The sequence below is a fragment of the Ischnura elegans genome, chromosome 7, assembly GCF_921293095.1.
Source record: "Ischnura elegans chromosome 7, ioIscEleg1.1, whole genome shotgun sequence".
Taxonomy (NCBI): Eukaryota; Metazoa; Arthropoda; class Insecta; order Odonata; family Coenagrionidae; genus Ischnura; species Ischnura elegans.
This window is the reverse complement of record NC_060252.1, coordinates 57,741,522-57,758,880: the sequence shown is the minus strand read 5'-3', so window position 1 is coordinate 57,758,880 and position 17,359 is coordinate 57,741,522. Positions and strand designations below refer to the sequence as shown.

Sequence of the window (17,359 nt, the reverse complement as noted above, 5' to 3'; positions counted from 1 at the left end):
TTTTGATATATCTTTGCGACTGGCCCATTCGGGCAAGCTTGGAATGTTTCGTGCGGTGTCGCGGCAAGAGGTTGGACCTGCTACACTAAGGATGTGGGATGGGAGAGAAAGTGGCGGGCGCTGCCATGTTTTTCGAAAGACTGTCAATGCATGGAAACGAAAGACTGTCACAAAAGCTCTCTTCCCACTTAGCAACACAGCTAACTAACTCACGAAGCGTACACCACATAGGTCTGAAAGCGACTGCATTTTCCAGAGGTTAGGCTCCGCCCATCGCATTTTGGTTGGTTTTCATGAAGTCACGTGCCATCTGCCCTCACCCCCAAAGAACTGGGCCTGCCTCTCAGTCGCAAGGATATTTGAAATGAACTCTAATGCGCTCACGACCCCGAAATCTAAGGCTTCAACCAATTCGCCCGATCGAAGTATTTTTTGTAGGGTTACAAATTGTTCCTTCTTTGAAAACATTTTACCTGCCTCCAATAGTTTCAGATAGGAAGCCAATTGTGGTTTTAAATTTCTTGCAAATCTTTCGATAAAGATGCATCACATTTTTATTTAACCACCAATTTAGTTCTAATTTGATCATTAAAAACAGCACAAGAGACTGGAAACACTTTTACTTTCACTTCTTTTTTTTCATAAAACGACCCGGGTTCCGATGAGTAATCATCCTCATCAAGCCTATATAAAAAGAAGTGGTATGTGTAAAAGTTAGCTAACCAAGAAACCTTGCAAGGGAATACCACACAGATAAAAATGAGTTTGTGAATTTGCCTCCAGAATTTCCGTCAGAGAGCAGAAACCAGCTTCCCATGCACAAGGCTATCGTCCTTAAGATCCTTCCTCGCGACAGACTTGATTCTTGGTTATACGGACGTACATAATTCGTTGCATAATCCCATCAATTGATTTCATTAACTATTTCTTTCTAAGCGTAATTTCAGTACGGCCTTCTATTATATTCCTATCCTCATCACTGCCAGCGATGTCCTCAACCTTATTCATTTTCATCCCTCCCACCTCTTGATTACGTGATTAAGGTTTCTGTGTCATGTGAGAATATTTTTCTATTGCTTGAGCATATTTTCGGATTCTTTGGTTCTCATATCTTTCCGTTTCTACGCATTAGTCGTAGCATGAAACCTGGACACACCCAGTGGCGGATATATATGGGGGGCTCAGGGGGCGCGCCCCCCCATTTCGGGGCCGCCCTAATAGTCTAACGTTGAAGAAACACAGTTGTAACTTTTTTATATCTTAAAAGTGCATTGTCTTGCGTATTATCAGTTTAAATAAAAATTTATCAAACCTTGCATGTGACTTAATTATTTGTAATTACGACTAAAGTAAAGGTAGCCAAGATATCTTTTGCACCCCCCCTTTAAGATTTTTTTCTGTGTCCGCTGCTGGTTACACCGGACTCCTATTTGCTTGGCGAGGCTCCGTCACTTGGAAGCACGAAAAGTAAGGCATTTGTATTGACTTAATGAGTGAGTTAAGGAGTAGTGATAAACCAATGTGTTCAAACTTCATGTAAGCGCACTATTAATGTTGAATGTTAATAATTCAATATAATCCTTTTCTGTTCATTTCCTTGATTGATTCATTTAATGAATCGCGTGGCATATTGGTTGAAATTTTATATTTCCCTCAATCAGCCATGCTTGGATGCCAATCGATCTGCCATATTTCTCCTTTCACAAAAGAATTAGCATAAAATCAATTTTTAGATATTGAGTTATCTCTGATCAGTGGTGGATCTATGGGAGCGAGGGGGCATAGACCCCCGCCCCCCATTGGGTCGAAACACATGCAAGATAAAATCGAAATTTTTGGAGGTTGCCACTTTGTACAAAAGTATTTACTTAGATTTCTTAGATACATAAACCTACTTTAACGAATTAAAATACAGATTAGCTTTAAGCTCAGGACCTATTTTACACGCTTTTGGTAGGTTACAAGATCCAGTGGCACATACAGAGAGAGAATAGAGGGAGCTTAAGTGGCGTAACTATGGGGGGGATGAAGGGATAGATCCCCCCCCCCCCCAAAGCCTCAGAAAAATAACATTACTTTTTTAAACTTTTGTCTAGTTTTGACATGTAACAACTACATCCGCTTAGAATTAAATCTTTAGTGCCAAAATGATGACGTAAAATTTATATCCTGGCATGTCATTTTTCAATTGTTTCCCCGTTGCCCGAGGGAGTGGGGCTTCGCCACCTCAAGCCACCCCATCCCCCTCCAAAGCATATCCTTATTAACGCCTCTGGGGAGCTTGGATATCCAATTTACACAACATATAATGGTAATTTTGTTCGGACCCCCACTACTGCTTGGAAGTTACCCTCTTAGCCCCATCCTCTTAGTCCCTATCCTGGATCCGCCACTGCCTCTGATTGAGTGAAGAAGTCACGGTCGAAATATTTTAGTAGGATATTCGCTATTACTTGCCGTAACTTGCGCGCGACTACCATAACAAATTGGCTAACATCATATCGTATTGCGTAAATTGGTTATGAAATGAGTTTGTTTGTGAAATGTGAACGTTGTGAACTCAGTGATTGGGACTGATGTAGTTACCAACTATCTCCAATCGTATACTGCAAAAACGCGCAACAATCGCCCACCGAATCAAATGCGCTCATCTAGTAGCTTTTGTAGATCCACCCTTGCAAGTTGCAACCATATCTCCAATTATTTAACGACATTCATTTCACCGAAAACTGCTATGCGTAATAATAAACACGCTCTAAAAAAACAAACGCAGCCACAAAAAAATAAAAATTATAAAAATCCGCTCATCTAGTATCTCTAGTAGTAGTAAATGAGCGGATTTGATTCGGTGGGCGATTGTGGAGCGTTTTGTGCGGCGGAGGTATCGTAATGAGAATATCTCTTTAATTTATAATCGAGGATTCCTGTGGAATAAATGAAGATCGATTTTTCTCTGAGGATAATAGCGTAGTTAAAAACATTCGCTCTATGCGTAGATGCCGAGTGAGCTCCACCCTGGCCTACGACAATGGCCTTCGGGTTGGAGGCGGCTGTTGTGGTCTCCATCTCCGCTGCTGTTTACATCCCATTCCCCTTCGCTACACCTTTTACTTTTCCCCTAAGTGACCTTCCCACGTGTCCCCAGATCCTATTTCCCTCCACCTCTATCACATCTCATCCCCTTCAGTTACTTCTCAGGAATGAACTACGACATGGCTAACTCTCATGACATAAGCTATGGTGGAAATATGAATAATGGAGTGCACTTGGCAATTTTACACCACAAAATTTATTTAATGTTTTTTTTACTCGGGAAACTGAGTGGCTAGTGGAGGATGGAGTGGCAAGGGAAACGTATAGCATAGCGCGGGAGATGAGGGAATTCTAGTAAAAGAGGAATCCAACTGTAGAATAGGGTAGTTTTTTATTTCCAATGCATGCATGAGGCACAGAGCTCAGGGAAACATCTCTTAATAATCACCTGTTAAAATTGCCTAAGGTCGGTAAGTTTCCTTAGTTTGATAGCGTATTAATAATCCTTATTTAAGACAAGCGCTAACTGCTAGCAGGGTACTCTGCTACCTGCTAGCATCCTGCGTCGTATCAGCGCTCAGAGCCTCGCCCCAAGGTCACCTCACTTGCGGCAGCGGGAACCAGAAAGACGTCACACGGAGAATTCCCGGCATTCATATTTACCCGTCGCGTTTTCGCGCGCTTGAAATTTTTCACTTTTCATTTAATCGCGAAAAATAGATATCTTCATTTAAAAAAGTGTGAAATGCGTACTCCAGAAGTAACAATCTTTCGATTTAGGCAATAAAAAATAATAGGAAACCACCCTATTTAACTGTACGCCAGCGTGACTATATTATTTATTTGAACTAATCGCGGACCGCCCACCCTAGGCCCCTCCATTCTCCCCAAAGCATAATTCTAGTTACGCCACTGTTAGGTACCATTTGTAACCTAGGTTTCCGTGTTCCTTTTCGATTATTGTAATTACATGTATACCTTATGCTTTAGATTAAATAACATCAATATTTTGATAGATTCTAATCTGAAAGCAACCTTAATTGGGATAATTAAACGATAATTGGCATAAAAATACATTCCCTTGTAGTTTCAACGCTTTTCCTAATTAACTAGACCCTCTCTATGTTCACTCTTGACTAATCATATCCTTTGTTCCTTTCCCCGCCGTACTCATTTTCTCCATACGACATGCTCTAGCTTCTGCCCTTTTTATCTCATACATGCTACATCATAATTATATTTTTGGCCAATTTTCAACCATACATAGGCGGATTTTGGTGGGGGGGGGGTACGGGGATACGTGCCCCCCCCTCTCCAGACGCTTAAGATATATACAAGGTTCTTAATAGGATTATCATCACGTTCTTTTTGTTATGCGTATTACGTGTATCGTTTAATTTCATATTAATAACTTTCACACTAAAATAAAGAGAATATTTCGTACAGTAAATGTCGTGTGTTGCTTATAATGCCAAATATGAGAAGAACGTTTGCTTGTCAGACCCTTGTCCCCCCCAGAAAAAATTCTGGATCCGCCCTTGCAAGTTGCAACCATATCTCCAATTACTGAATGATAATCATTTCCCAGAAAACTGCTATGCGTAATAATAAACACGCTCTAACAAAAGAAACGCAGGCATAAAAAATAAAAACTATAAACATTTTACAGTGTGATATTGATTCCTTAGAGTTTGCGGACTGATTGCGTTTAGGATTTTTCCTGATTACACCACTACTTTGTGAAACGATTCGATAGATTTCGACGAAAAGATAGTGCAGCGTATTGAAAATTACTCGGAATTATCCCTGCTAGAAATCCGTTGTGCACAAAATTGGCATGTCTTAGACGTTACGTATAAATATTTCGAAATTTTCTACGGATTATCAAGGAATCCTAATCATCCTGATGCATTCATTTATTTTATTTTCACGCGAACAGGCGTGAAAGAGAATTATTTCTGTGAGGGTGCGTCACTGTGTCATTGCGATCCACCGACACTATTTAAATATTTCCCAGAATACGTTCGTCATGTTCGCAGTCGGGAATTCTAAAGTAATTTATCCTTATCGACGGAAGGAAATTATTTCTCAATCGTCGAAAGTAGCTCCTTTCAAAAACACTAATTTACTTGAAAAGTCAGAATAAAAACTACTCAAAAATAAAGGCTCACTGACCTTGTACAATTTAGTCTTAGCATACATCTTTGCAAAATATTCGAATTTTGAATTATATATGCTCTTTTGACGAAAGGCATGGAGTTATGCGTTCAATATGGAATTAACTGGGCTCGGAATGAGTAATTTTCATTGAATTATGGATTAATTGTACGATATACACATCCTCTGAACGGAATTCAAAAATTCTACCACGAAATGGAAACGAAAACAAAAGAAGCTGGCTGAAGCGCACCCTCTGGCGCAGTATTGATGTAAACACCCCAGTTGCTCGCTCACGAATGCACGGAACTATCGACCTCTTAATATCCACACCTGGATCACTGAATTATTTTGGCTGACGCGAAAGGACATGGTGTTATTTTTTCGCTTCGCATCAGACGAAAACACATCAGTGACAACGGAGATCCATATTAGATACATTTCTGCAATAATAAGCCTGGTACGAAAATCACTTGACAGCCTCAATCAGCACCTGAGCAAGGCTCAAAACAATTGGAGCACCACTCACCGATTGTATGTACGTACCTACCTTCCCTCACTAAATACGTTTCACTGGGATCCTTTTCCTTCTCCATCAATCTTTACAATCACTGCCGCACTTCCTGACCGCGGGTCACTGCTTATGATGTATTGTTGACACAGCTATAAACGCAAAAGAAGATAGGAATAAAGGGAGTTCACTGACTGCTACCACTTCTATCAGACTAGTTTATTTCGTTTTTTCTCCCCTCCCTTGCGACTCCGACGGTCATATCGCTTCAAGAATATTATCTATTCGAGAGGGGAACCTGGTGGCGATACATTCTTAACAGAACGCAGTTTGCAGTTTATTATCATTTACACGAAAGAAAAAAAAACGCGCAACGCAAAAATATATAATTCAGTCATTCGACTCCAGGGTGCAAACAAGAATATAAACTTTTCCTAATAGCAAAGAAGAAAGAAAGAACTATGGAATTAAAAGAAATTCAATATTTTAAAAATTAGTGCAATACTCTTCTGTGCATTATAAACGAACCTTTCATCCTCCTAGTGAATATGGGAAAGCCAAAAATTTTAAAAGCCTATAAAAAAATCCGGACGCATTATCGAGGCAAAAAGACAAAATACGACACATCTGTGGTATTTTGCCTTTTTCGCCACGAATCACTCGTTTAAGTATCGTTTTAAAATCTTCAGGGTGTACTGCCTAGAATATTGTCACCATTTTCCTTGACCTCACATATTAAAATAAACATTTTTAAATTTAAGAAATAGGAAAATGCTGGTCACAAAGTAAACCATGAAAATTTCAAGGTGATAGCGTTAAATCTCAAAAGAGTAATTCATCACGAAAATAGACTGATCTAATGGGAGTGTTGGGTTCCCTTAACTCAATGATCACTCCGTCGGAGTAAAGAGTTTTTACCTGGTGTCTCGCGGTGTAGGCAGGTTACCGGCCTTCGCACTTCTCTACTTGCGGCTGCTCTAGCGGGACTGCCGGAGGAGGGCTGGGCGCAGACGCGGCGAATCCTCCCCTTGACTCCCCTCTTCCACATTCTCCCCCCCCTCCATCGCGCGGACCCCCTTCCACCAGTCCAACTGTTTTCCTAGGGTTTCTGGCTCCATCGACAATAATTGAGATAGTATAGACCAGTGGCGTAGCCGCGAATTTTGTTCGGGTGTCCGAGGGAAAATTGTTGAAAAACAGGGTACTGTTTAGAGGGTTTTAAACTAATATTAGCACTTTTCATAAATGAAAAAAAAATTTTTTTTCAAAGAAATATTTTTTAGATTCATGATTTGACGATTTTTTAAAATTAGTTTTCCTTAAAGGCAGTGTACCGTCCGCAAGGCCAGCCGTACAAACTTCGCCGTTAAACTTAACGAGCGGCGGACCCAAACGTATCGTTTGATTATTTATTGTTTAAACAGAAGGAAAAACCTTTTTTAATGACGGTATGATAATTTATTTTTTCTATTAATTCGCGTGGCGGGCCCGTGTTCAAAACTCCATGAAGGCACATTTCTTCTCAGTTTTTTTTAGAAAACCTACATTGAACTCATAATAGGGTGGTTTCCTATTATTTTTTAATTGCCTAAATCGAAAGATTATTACTCCTGGAGTACGTATTTCACGCTTTTAGATTTTTACATGACGATATCTATTTTTCGCGATTAAATGAAAAGTGAAAATTTTCAAGCGCGCGAAAACGCGACGCGTAAGTATGAATGCTGGGAAATCTCTCCGTGTGGCGTATTTCTGGTTCCCGCTGCCGCCCTGTGAGGTGACCTTGAGGCGAGTTGAGCGCTGATACGACGAGGCTGCTAGCGGGTAGCTGAGTACCCTGCTGGCTGGTAGCGCTTGGCTTAAATAAGGATTATTAATACCTTATCAAATGAAGAAAACTTTCCGACCTTAGCCAGTTTTAATAAGTGATTATTAAGACATGTTTCCCTGAGCTCTGCGCCTCATGCATGCATTGGTAACCTCAGACGATGTATAACTCCTATCTACTCGTATAGAAACTAGGTCCCTGTGACGTCACGTGGAGTGGCATCGCATGGGCGCCAATCTGGCCCTTTTCAAATGAGGATAAAAATGGACCATTGCCATTCGTCTTAACCGGTATTTCTAAAACGAAATAATTTGTATATTATGAATACAGCAATGGTGGGTAACGAATCGCAATCAATGCCTTTCGTTTTCTTTGATGAAGGAAACTACCCTATTGTATGATTTTCTTGTCAAATGAATGCTTTTCCACAGAAAATATTTATTAGATCACTGCCATGGTATCGACGCCCTTTATCAGTCTCAGGCCCAGTTAGTTAGTGGGAGCTAAAATTATTGATAGAAAACGCACATATTTTGGAATACAGAAACTGTGAACCAAGCGCTCCGATTGGCGGCGAGTTTGCCCTGCTGCCGGCATATCGCAATCTCCAGCAGGCAAAGCATTCGAATTCATGAGTTGTTCAGGGCATCCGGTGGCAGGGAAAACTCGTGGCCAGTCTCTAAATATCTGTAATTTAGAAATGGTGAAAAAAATAGACGAATTTTTTCGACCTAAATATCATGAGTAATTTCAGTTCCTGCTGGTATCAGAAATGCAGGGTTAAAATTCCGCGAAACAATTTTTCTCCACTCTGTGTTTAATAATTTTAAAAAGATAGGCGCAGTCTATCGGCCTCGTTCACTCATCATTAATTTGAAGTTCCACGTTAAAAAGTTTTGCATCTGCTTTCCTTCCTCGATTTATTTACGAACTTCTATGTGATAGTTTTTTATGTAAGAAACCGTGGTAGCCTAGTAGGTGGAGCGCTTGGCTGGTGCACGCTGGGCCCGAGGTGCAAATTCTGGGTGATGCTTACGGACGCCATCAAATAAATTCCTCAATTTGAAAGTGAGAGGTGTCCCAGGGAAAGGAACTGGTCCTTCCCAGAATATTTGATATCCTGATTAAGTCTGAATGAGCGCTATCCTCACTTATCCAAATAAACGTTCGGGTTGAATCACTGAGTGCGTGAGGATAGCATCAATGCCGATAGCTAGAAGGGAGATAGAGGTGTGGATAGGGACAGTGGCGCAGCAAGCGGGGTTTTGGGGGTAAACCCCCCCCCAGAGCTCAGAGAAATTTTTAGTTTAAGCCATTTTACTTAATTGGATTGGTATTACTATTAGGATAGTGTAAGTGTTAATAAAATATCCCTCAGAAAGCCGTAAAATTCACCATTTTGAACCATTTATCTTAAAATTCCGCAAGTTATTAAATTCGTTTATCCTGGTGGGTATACATATCCCCACACACACCGATATTAGTTGAACCTAAACCCCCCCCCCCAGCCTTAATTCCTAGCTGCGACCCTGGATAGGGAAGTTGAGGATAATAATTCAGAAAGGAAGTAGACTTGGATAGATTGTGTATTCATAGAAAAGGCCGTAGCGAATAGTGAGGATTGGGAGGGGAGTAAAAACGGCTACATCACCTCAACGAATCTAATAGTAAGCCTTTATAGCAAGACCACGTGAGAAGGATGTTAGGTCGCGAGTTGTTGCAGAAAGAGCAAAGATGCCGTTCCATATCGTCCTGTCGAAACTTCCCGCTATTTATTACATCTAGTCAAAATATTATTGTCTTTAAACTTTATTTATTAAATAACGATTATTTTACTATTAAAAGGATAAAATAAATCATCAATTATTAATTTAATACATTTTGTTTGGCTAAAAATTGATTTATACCTTAATTTAGTAATTTAACAATGTAATAGTTTCTCAGTTGGCTCAGTTGGCCAGACCACGTGAGACCACGACCACGCACCATGAATCACCATGAATGGCAGTTGCTGATATGATGGCATTTGAGATCTTTTAAATTATTGTGTTTTATTCATCAGAATATCACAAAACTACGGTGTGGGAATTTCGCTCTGGACCTTCGATCTTAATTGTTTGGTGAAGACGTGTAAATTAATCTAGTTTCGTCGAAGCTTTGAGTTCAACGGACAGCTACAGCCTGCAATGGACTTCCGCCACAGATTCTTTGGAGGGGAATTTCAAGGTGGAAGAAATTATTCACGAGAGGAGCCATATAATGTTGGGTGCTCGTCATATTATTTAAAGCAAGTAGTGTCTACGACTAAATGGATTAGCTTCTGCGAATGAAAGTTTCTTCTTAGTTGCCAATGTATTCAGTACTACCCCGGATACCTGTGAGGTGAGTTAAGTTGAGACCAAGCCATTACTCTCAGTCATTAAATCAAGGATTTTTGTGGAATGATCTATTAAGAAGGTTACTTATTATTGTATTTTACTAAATATTTGTTTAAAAATTCAACCGGTTTCGACATTTTCAGGTAATTATCAATAGGTCGGAATCGGTGTTTTTTATTTTACAAATACGGCGTGGATTAGAACAAAGTTCACTTTTTAATCTACCTCATTCATAAACTTGAGAAGCTGCAACAAAAGTAAATAGCGATCGTACCGTATGGCATTCCTACTTGTGTGGTTTGCGTCATGTGGGTTCGGGAGGATTCAAGGAATGCCAATTTTCGAAATGTGTTCTCTTTGTGTGACTGTCAGGTTGACCGATTTTGGTTGCAACGATAATCGAGACTTATCGCCCATTATGTATAAGTCGTCGAAGCCAGTTCTCATGATTGATCTAAAGCTTTGAGTATAGTCTCGATGGACTCAAGAGAAATCATACTTAGTCGTCTTTATGATTTATTTTTGACGATGTAATTGTTTTATTCATTGATTCATATTTTTTCCTCTGCAATGTGGAGAAGTAAGTTTTAAATATGGATAATAATTCTAACGGGATTTATATCACATTACATCATTATCGACTGAATGTGAGAACCTTAGTTCAAGTTAATTTAGCGTCATTGCATGTCATTTCAACCACAACATGCGACCCTTCGACCTAGATGGGAATGAAAATTAGAAAGTCATGTTAGCTATTTTGAGAAACTATCATAATAATGATGCAAATATTTATAGAAATAACAAACAAAACTTATTTTTACATCGAAAGTTTATACCTTTTAGATATCGAAAGGATATACCTTATAGATAATTATGACCTAAAATTTATCAAAATTGATGGACACATTGTTGGTGATATTGGAATTCGTAATTTGTAAGGTATTTCTCTGAAATATGTTCCTATTACAAAGTTTTAGAATTTTATATAGAGCTATAAACATAATTAAAGGGATAATTTGTCTGTAATCCTCACAACCTTGCAGTAATATCCGAAAATTTCGAAAACAATCCACAAGCTTGTGGGTTAAATATTTTTAGTAAAATAGTGCACCTCGAGACACATGCATTAAAGATTTGGAGATTTAAGGTAGACTCCTCAATTTTGAGAGACTGAAACTGAAAAACAATGAAGCTAGTATAAAATATTTGGGCTTTTCACATCTTGGTGAAAGAATAAATGTATGTATTAATTTTTTTTTGGGAGCCTAAACCTCACTTTTAGGATTGAATAAATTCAGAGTTGCAAGTTTTTCTTGAAATAAAGAAATGTATTTGATATTATTTGTGTATTAATCCATAGTCCGCAAGGTAATTTATTGGTTTGGAAGAGTTTGTGAAGCTATTTTATTGTTTTTAATACATACTCTTTTGTGGGGATATGTTGGAGTGGACACAGGTGGGAGTGGAAGTTTTTCCATAATGTACAAATCCTTTTTTAATAAAATTTTTGTTGGACTTTTACTTTGTCCTATCATAATCTACCATGGAATATAAAATAATGAAAACAAATTTGCCATAAGCAACAGTCATAGGGTGATGATAATTTCTGTGTTTCTTACCGGGTGTATAACCAAAAGTTTTGCCTTTCCTACTGTGGAAAATTTTTGTAAAGTGAACTAAATATTTTACCATTTGACTGCCTGGCCATTTTGAATGGAATACACAGACTACTGAGGCTTAATCGGGTAGTTTTCAAGATTTCAGATTTTTATTTGGCTCTTCATTTTATTTACTGCATCCAGATTTTTCCCTGTTGTGTGGGTATTAAGAGCTTAAAAATGGAACAGTTATGGATATTGATTAGTTTTAAGTAAAAAAAGATAATGCTATTGTTGTATAAAAGATGGGCTGTTAAATTGGCTCCTGGCAGTTTATGCAAATCCAAGGAAGACCATTTTAGCTTGTTGGCAGTAAAGTATTTAGGAAGATAATAACTTAAATTGATCAGGAAATGAGTGTACACAATGATAATATGAGTGTATATCATTTTTATTTTCCTTTCACACATTTTAAGTGTTTTGAATTCCTTGTTTGGATTAATGCTTATATTTTATATTATTTTTTTCCTTTACCAGGTTCAACTCAATTTGGCTGATGCTGTGAAGGGTAGTATGTTGGAAAGGCTATAACAGGATTATTTTTGAGGTGCCAGAGGAATAGATTGAGCCTGAGTTGGTGAAAGGTATAATCTATGATGCTGATAGATGTTCTTATGTTTTCATGTTAAGATGGACCTTTCCTATTACTACAAGTCATGGACAAACTCATAAATAAGGTAGTTGGCTGGCTTAGCTGCAATTAACTTCTTATTATCACCTATGCAATTAAGATCTCTTTGATAATCACCACTGCACTTCAATGCATTCTAGGTAAAAAATAGGAATGGAAATCATTCTGGAAGCATTAAAAGCAAATAACTAGGTACCTGTCTTCATCAGTCACAAACCATATTATTATGACTCCTTGCTGATTGTGGACACATACTGGTAAAGCTAACCCTTCTTTTCTTACATTGACAAAACAGACTGCAAAAATATTGAAACACTGTATCACGTTAGTGTTATGTTTTCACCCGCGATAGGTATCATGTTTAAATTTTTCCCACTGAAAACATTTGGATATTTGCATGCATAACTGGATAGCAATTTGCTGTCATTCAACAGCGATTTATAACAATTTCCTTCCAACATTGTATTTGACTCAAACTTGAAAATATTGTTTTCATCCACATCAAAGTACCCCTCATTTGAAACACTACAAGAAAGTAGCCTCCTTCTCCATTCTGGAGACGAAGTATGAAGCCTGGGGCAACCCATGAGAGGTTTTACTTGCCCAGTGGAAGACACAACAACTATTCTAATGTGTGGCTCTTACTAGCATTTCCACTGGTCCAAGATACCCTAACTTCAATTTTTCCTTTGACATTAATTTGGATACCTGCGACTGATTTCAAGGATATGATACACTTTTGGAGTTTTGCACCGTTGAGATACCGGTGATGTCTCTTCAGATGCAAAAGACACACTAGCACCACTATCTACCTCAAAAGGTAATAATATTCCATTCACATACATGTTTACAAACTGTTGAAGTACCAGATACCGATTTAACAGCAGGCAAGTAAATGTAGTGCGACTCTGACCTTGGTTTGGCGGCATGGGTGTTTTTTGAGTGGGAAATGTCATCTGACAGATCGATCTCCCAATTGTTTGAGTACACCTCACGAACTTCCTTGCTTCGACCCATTCTGGAAGCGTGCCCCCTTCCATGGCACCTAAAGCACTCCCAATCCCAGGCGGGGCAGGAATCCTCTTTGTGGAATCTTCCGCACCGTTTACACACAGCATTCCTCTGATACCAATTTTTCCCTCGCCCGTTCTCTTGACGTGGTCCCGGTTGTGCTGGAATGTCCTGTGGCTTAAAACACCATCTGGTAGGCAGGGAAAGGTATGCTTAGTATTTGGGGCTCTCCTATAAACTGCCCCAACTTCCAGATTCAAGAACCGTCAAAAATTGAATTCCTCTGTGCTAGCTCCAAATTGGTGGCGATGATGCACACCTGCTGAAACGTTAAATTACTCTCCAGAAGTAATCTCTGTCTGATAACCGCTGATTCCACCCCACAAACAAGCCTATTCCTCAAGGCATCGTTCAAAAAATCTCCGAAATCACAAAACTCTGCAAGTTTCTTATGGGCAATGATGAACTCTTTTACGCTTTCACCAGTCTGTTGTGAACGGGTATGAAAATTGTACCGTTCCGCAATAGGCAATGGTTTAGTAGCACAATGAGTCGTAAGAACAGACATCAATTCTGCCAATGTCCGTTGGCTTTATTGGGAACAACATGTTTTTCAGCAGCGTATATGTTGATGCCCCACAAAATGTTATAAACATCAGAACCTTCACTTCCTCTTGTGTTATCTGGTTCAGTAGAAAATGCTGCTCAAATTTCAGCGTACGATGCAAAATCTTCCTCGTCCGGGCTAAAAGGGTCCATGCGCCTGATTAGGGCAGTTTTTACCAGAGGGTTTGCCATAATATATGATAAACAGTAATTACTCCGCAACACATGCACTGGATGTTTACTGACTCATCGCTCGTCGCCACTTGTTATGTTTTCACCTGCGGTAGGCACATTACAATAAACACGCAGATGTCTGGGGATTTAACTATATTTATTCTACCACTCATGCTCTCATACATCCGGCCCATGTGGCCACACATACGCTTCCCCATCACTCCCAGGAGGGGATGCCACATCACTTAATAGACAGAAGACTGTCGAAATACAAATTCTCCACAGTTAGAAAACTGTGATAATTCTTCGTGAGTCAGATAATTCTGGCCTTGTCTTACAGTGTTAGGTCCTGATTATCCCCATGTTAGTGCATCAGCAATATTTCAGTTGGTCGCGTGACTACGTGCTGACTTATTAGCATCATCACGTACTAGATTTTATCCCTGGATTTGCTCTTTTCAGAAGTGGTATTTTAGACCATTGTACTCTCTTCTCTCTGTAACCAGATCATCTTTTCTGTACCTGATTTCCCCATTATTATTCTCATGCTGCTGATATATCTATCCTTGTCTATTTCTTGAAGCATATACCTAACCATTTTACCTCCATGTGAGCTTCATACATTGATACATTTTGTGTCTGGATTGTTATTTATGAAAACTACTTTGCTTTCTGACTTGCCTCTTACAGTCTTATTAGATTTAAACGGGAAGTTTGCTACTGCACTCTTGTATATCCTGTCATTACTCATGTGATCCCTACCTCCTACCCCCTATTTCCCTAATGCTTACAACCTTGCATTCAGTGATGGCCTCATTAAAAAATTCCTTCATTGCCTTTTTAAATGTATGCAAAATGGTCATTTGCATGTTCATGAACAAAAAAACACATTACAGTTCCACAAGCTTAATGGTGCTGTGGACTAGTTTTGATGGAAATAGAATCATTCTCAAGACAAATAGAAAGGTCAAATACAATACAGAGGCTTATATATCCAGGAATGGGAGGAGGGGGATGACGGGATGTGGGAAGGAAGGATGGCGGAAGGTTCATAACATAAAAGTATAATAGCGAGGAGGGAAGAGCGGAAAGGTCAGGTGGTAGTGAGGTTAATGGGGGTAAGGGAGGATTGCAAGGAAGAAGTCAGATTTTAAAACAGTCTGCAAGAATTGGGAACACTTAAATTCAGCCATGTCATTTGGAATTGTGATATTCGGTGCGAGAGAGCATTTAGTGATTTCAAGAATTTCTTAAACATGCAGTTTAACACTTTTGTCAGCTAAGTGTAAAAATGTGACTTGAAGTCTTTCAATCTTGCACTCCTTTTGTGTTTGTCAAAATGAGTTTTAAATTTATAGCCTGTTTGATCAACGTACACTCCATCGCGATATCACATTTCAGAGCGTAGACACCGCTATTATCTTCAGGAAGCACTTTATCTTTTGACTTAAAAATTACTTTAACTAGGGAAGTTTGGGAATAAAAACACTCGGTATTTGTCGTTTGGAAGGAGATAATCAACATTGTAAGAAAGTTTCCAAGTAGGCTTCCGCGGAGGTTGTGATGAATTCTGCTGGTTTTTCCGGGTATTATTATTATTTTCCGCGTTTATCCATTTGTAGGACGATATTTCGCCAACGTTCCAGTTGGCTTCCTCAGGTCCACTGAAGTGTTGATGCAGAAATTTGTTCATCTTATATACACCCCGTTTGCCGCCTTTTTTCTCGAGGTGTGCCCTGATTGGTCAGGATCTTTGAAGACCCTTTTCCACGCGCTGGCGAGATTGTAGCCGACTTCACGGTTGAAGTTCTTAGTCGTTTTGGCGATTTCAATTGCCTCCCTGATTATTCTCGGGTAGTAGCGGCCTTCTTTGTTCAGAAGAGAGGCGTTGTCAAAATCAATATTGTGTGTCGGTCCACTCCATTGGTGTTCCGCCACCGCTGACTGGGTGAAATGTCTATTTTTTACTGCCCTTCTGTGCTCTTGGACTTGGCATTTCTGTGCTCGTGATGTTTGGCCGATGTAGGACTCACCGCAGCTGCATTTAATTTGATATACTCCTCCACAAATGTCATTAGGGTGATGGTCTTTCGTGTTGACGAGGATATTCGACATCTTGGTGACGCATTTGAAGCTGGTCATGATGTTGTGTTTCTGGAGAGCTCTCGCGATCTTTTCCGTGGTACCGGCGACGTAAGGTAGGATAGCGTGTGCCCTCGCCTTTTCTGTAGTAGGGCTCTCTTCATTGGTCCTTTTTGGGGCCATCCGCGACTGCTTACGTTCCATTTTGTGGAAAATCTTCAAGATGTTTTCTCGCCGGAAGCCGTTCATCTGGAAAGTTTACATTAAATGCAGTTTTTCTTTTTCGATGGAGGCAGCGTCTGAGATGGAGCATGCTCGGTGGAATAATGTTTTAATTACTCCGAATTTCTGTTGTGGGTGGTGATGGGAGTCTGCATGGAGATATCGGTCCGTGTGGGTATTTTTACGAAAAACGGAGTGTCCCAAAGTCCCATCTCCTTTCTTCTCGACCAGTACGTCTAGAAAAGGTAGGCGATTGTCCGTTTCCATCTCCATGGTAAATGTTATGGCAGCATTTTGTACGTTCAGGTGGTGCAAGAACTTCTTGAGTTCATCTTTTCCGTGGGGCCATATCACAAATGTGTCATCCACATACCTCACAAAGAGTTTTGGCTTTTTGTTGAAGGACTGCAGGGCTTTCCGTTCAAAATCTTCCATGAAAAGATTGGCGATTACCGGGGAGAGTGGGGACCCCATTGCAGCACCATTTGTTTGCCTGTAGAATTTTCCGTTCCACGTGAAGTGGGAGTTTCTCAGGCAAAATTCCACCATCTTTGGGATGTCTTCTGGGAGGCCGTCACTTGTGAATGTCTTGATAATCTCTAAGGCTTCACCTCGCATTGTAAGAAAATAAACCTAGGTAGGGTAATTTGCCCCAACCTTTGGGCTCTGCTTTGGGAACCTGTAGCAAACTGGTTGGGGCCGTGCTCTTTTGCGACTTTTTTGACTAATAGTGTTTGGACGAGGTGTTGAATACAGCTGTTGATTCAGTTACATTGAGTTCCTGGTTGAAAATTGTTTCAGTCAAAGGGATGGAAAATAGCCAGTTTAGCATAGGATTCATAGCAGCACTTGTGAGAGTAGGGCTGGTTTGACTGTGGGGATAAGTACGTCTGTAAGGATACTTTAATGGTAAATTGTAAAGTCATGTTTACCTTCTTTAAGGGAAATAGTTAGGTATAGGAAGTGGATTGATTTATCTCTGAGTTCCGAAGTAAAATTGATGGAAGAGTAGAGAGAATTGAGTAGCTCAAGAGAAGAGGTCAGTTGTCTCTTGCTATCTATCCGTGG

General features: G+C 39.7%; 1 protein-coding gene and 1 long non-coding RNA gene across 4 annotated transcripts in view; one reads left to right on the top strand and one right to left on the bottom strand.

Annotated features, from left to right (window-relative positions):
* LOC124162271 overlaps positions 1-6,686 on the bottom strand; it is a 31,066-nt gene extending 24,380 nt beyond the window's left edge. For 2 of the 3 annotated variants that reach the window (XR_006865524.1, XM_046538744.1), the window contains exons 1-2: positions 6,620-6,682; positions 5,741-5,853 (exon numbers count right to left, since the gene is read on the bottom strand). The gene's annotated coding sequence lies outside the window, so the exon portion shown is untranslated. Of the gene's footprint in view, positions 1-5,740; positions 5,854-6,619 lie in introns of all 3 variants that reach the window. The other variant, XM_046538745.1, reaches the window with a different exon arrangement.
* A 2,817-nt stretch (positions 6,687-9,503) lies between these two features.
* On the top strand, positions 9,504-12,265 carry LOC124162732. The gene is made up of 2 exons (XR_006865657.1): positions 9,504-9,911; positions 12,043-12,265. It is a non-coding gene; the product is annotated as an uncharacterized LOC124162732 (long non-coding RNA).
* Positions 12,266-17,359: the final 5,094 nt, after the last annotated feature.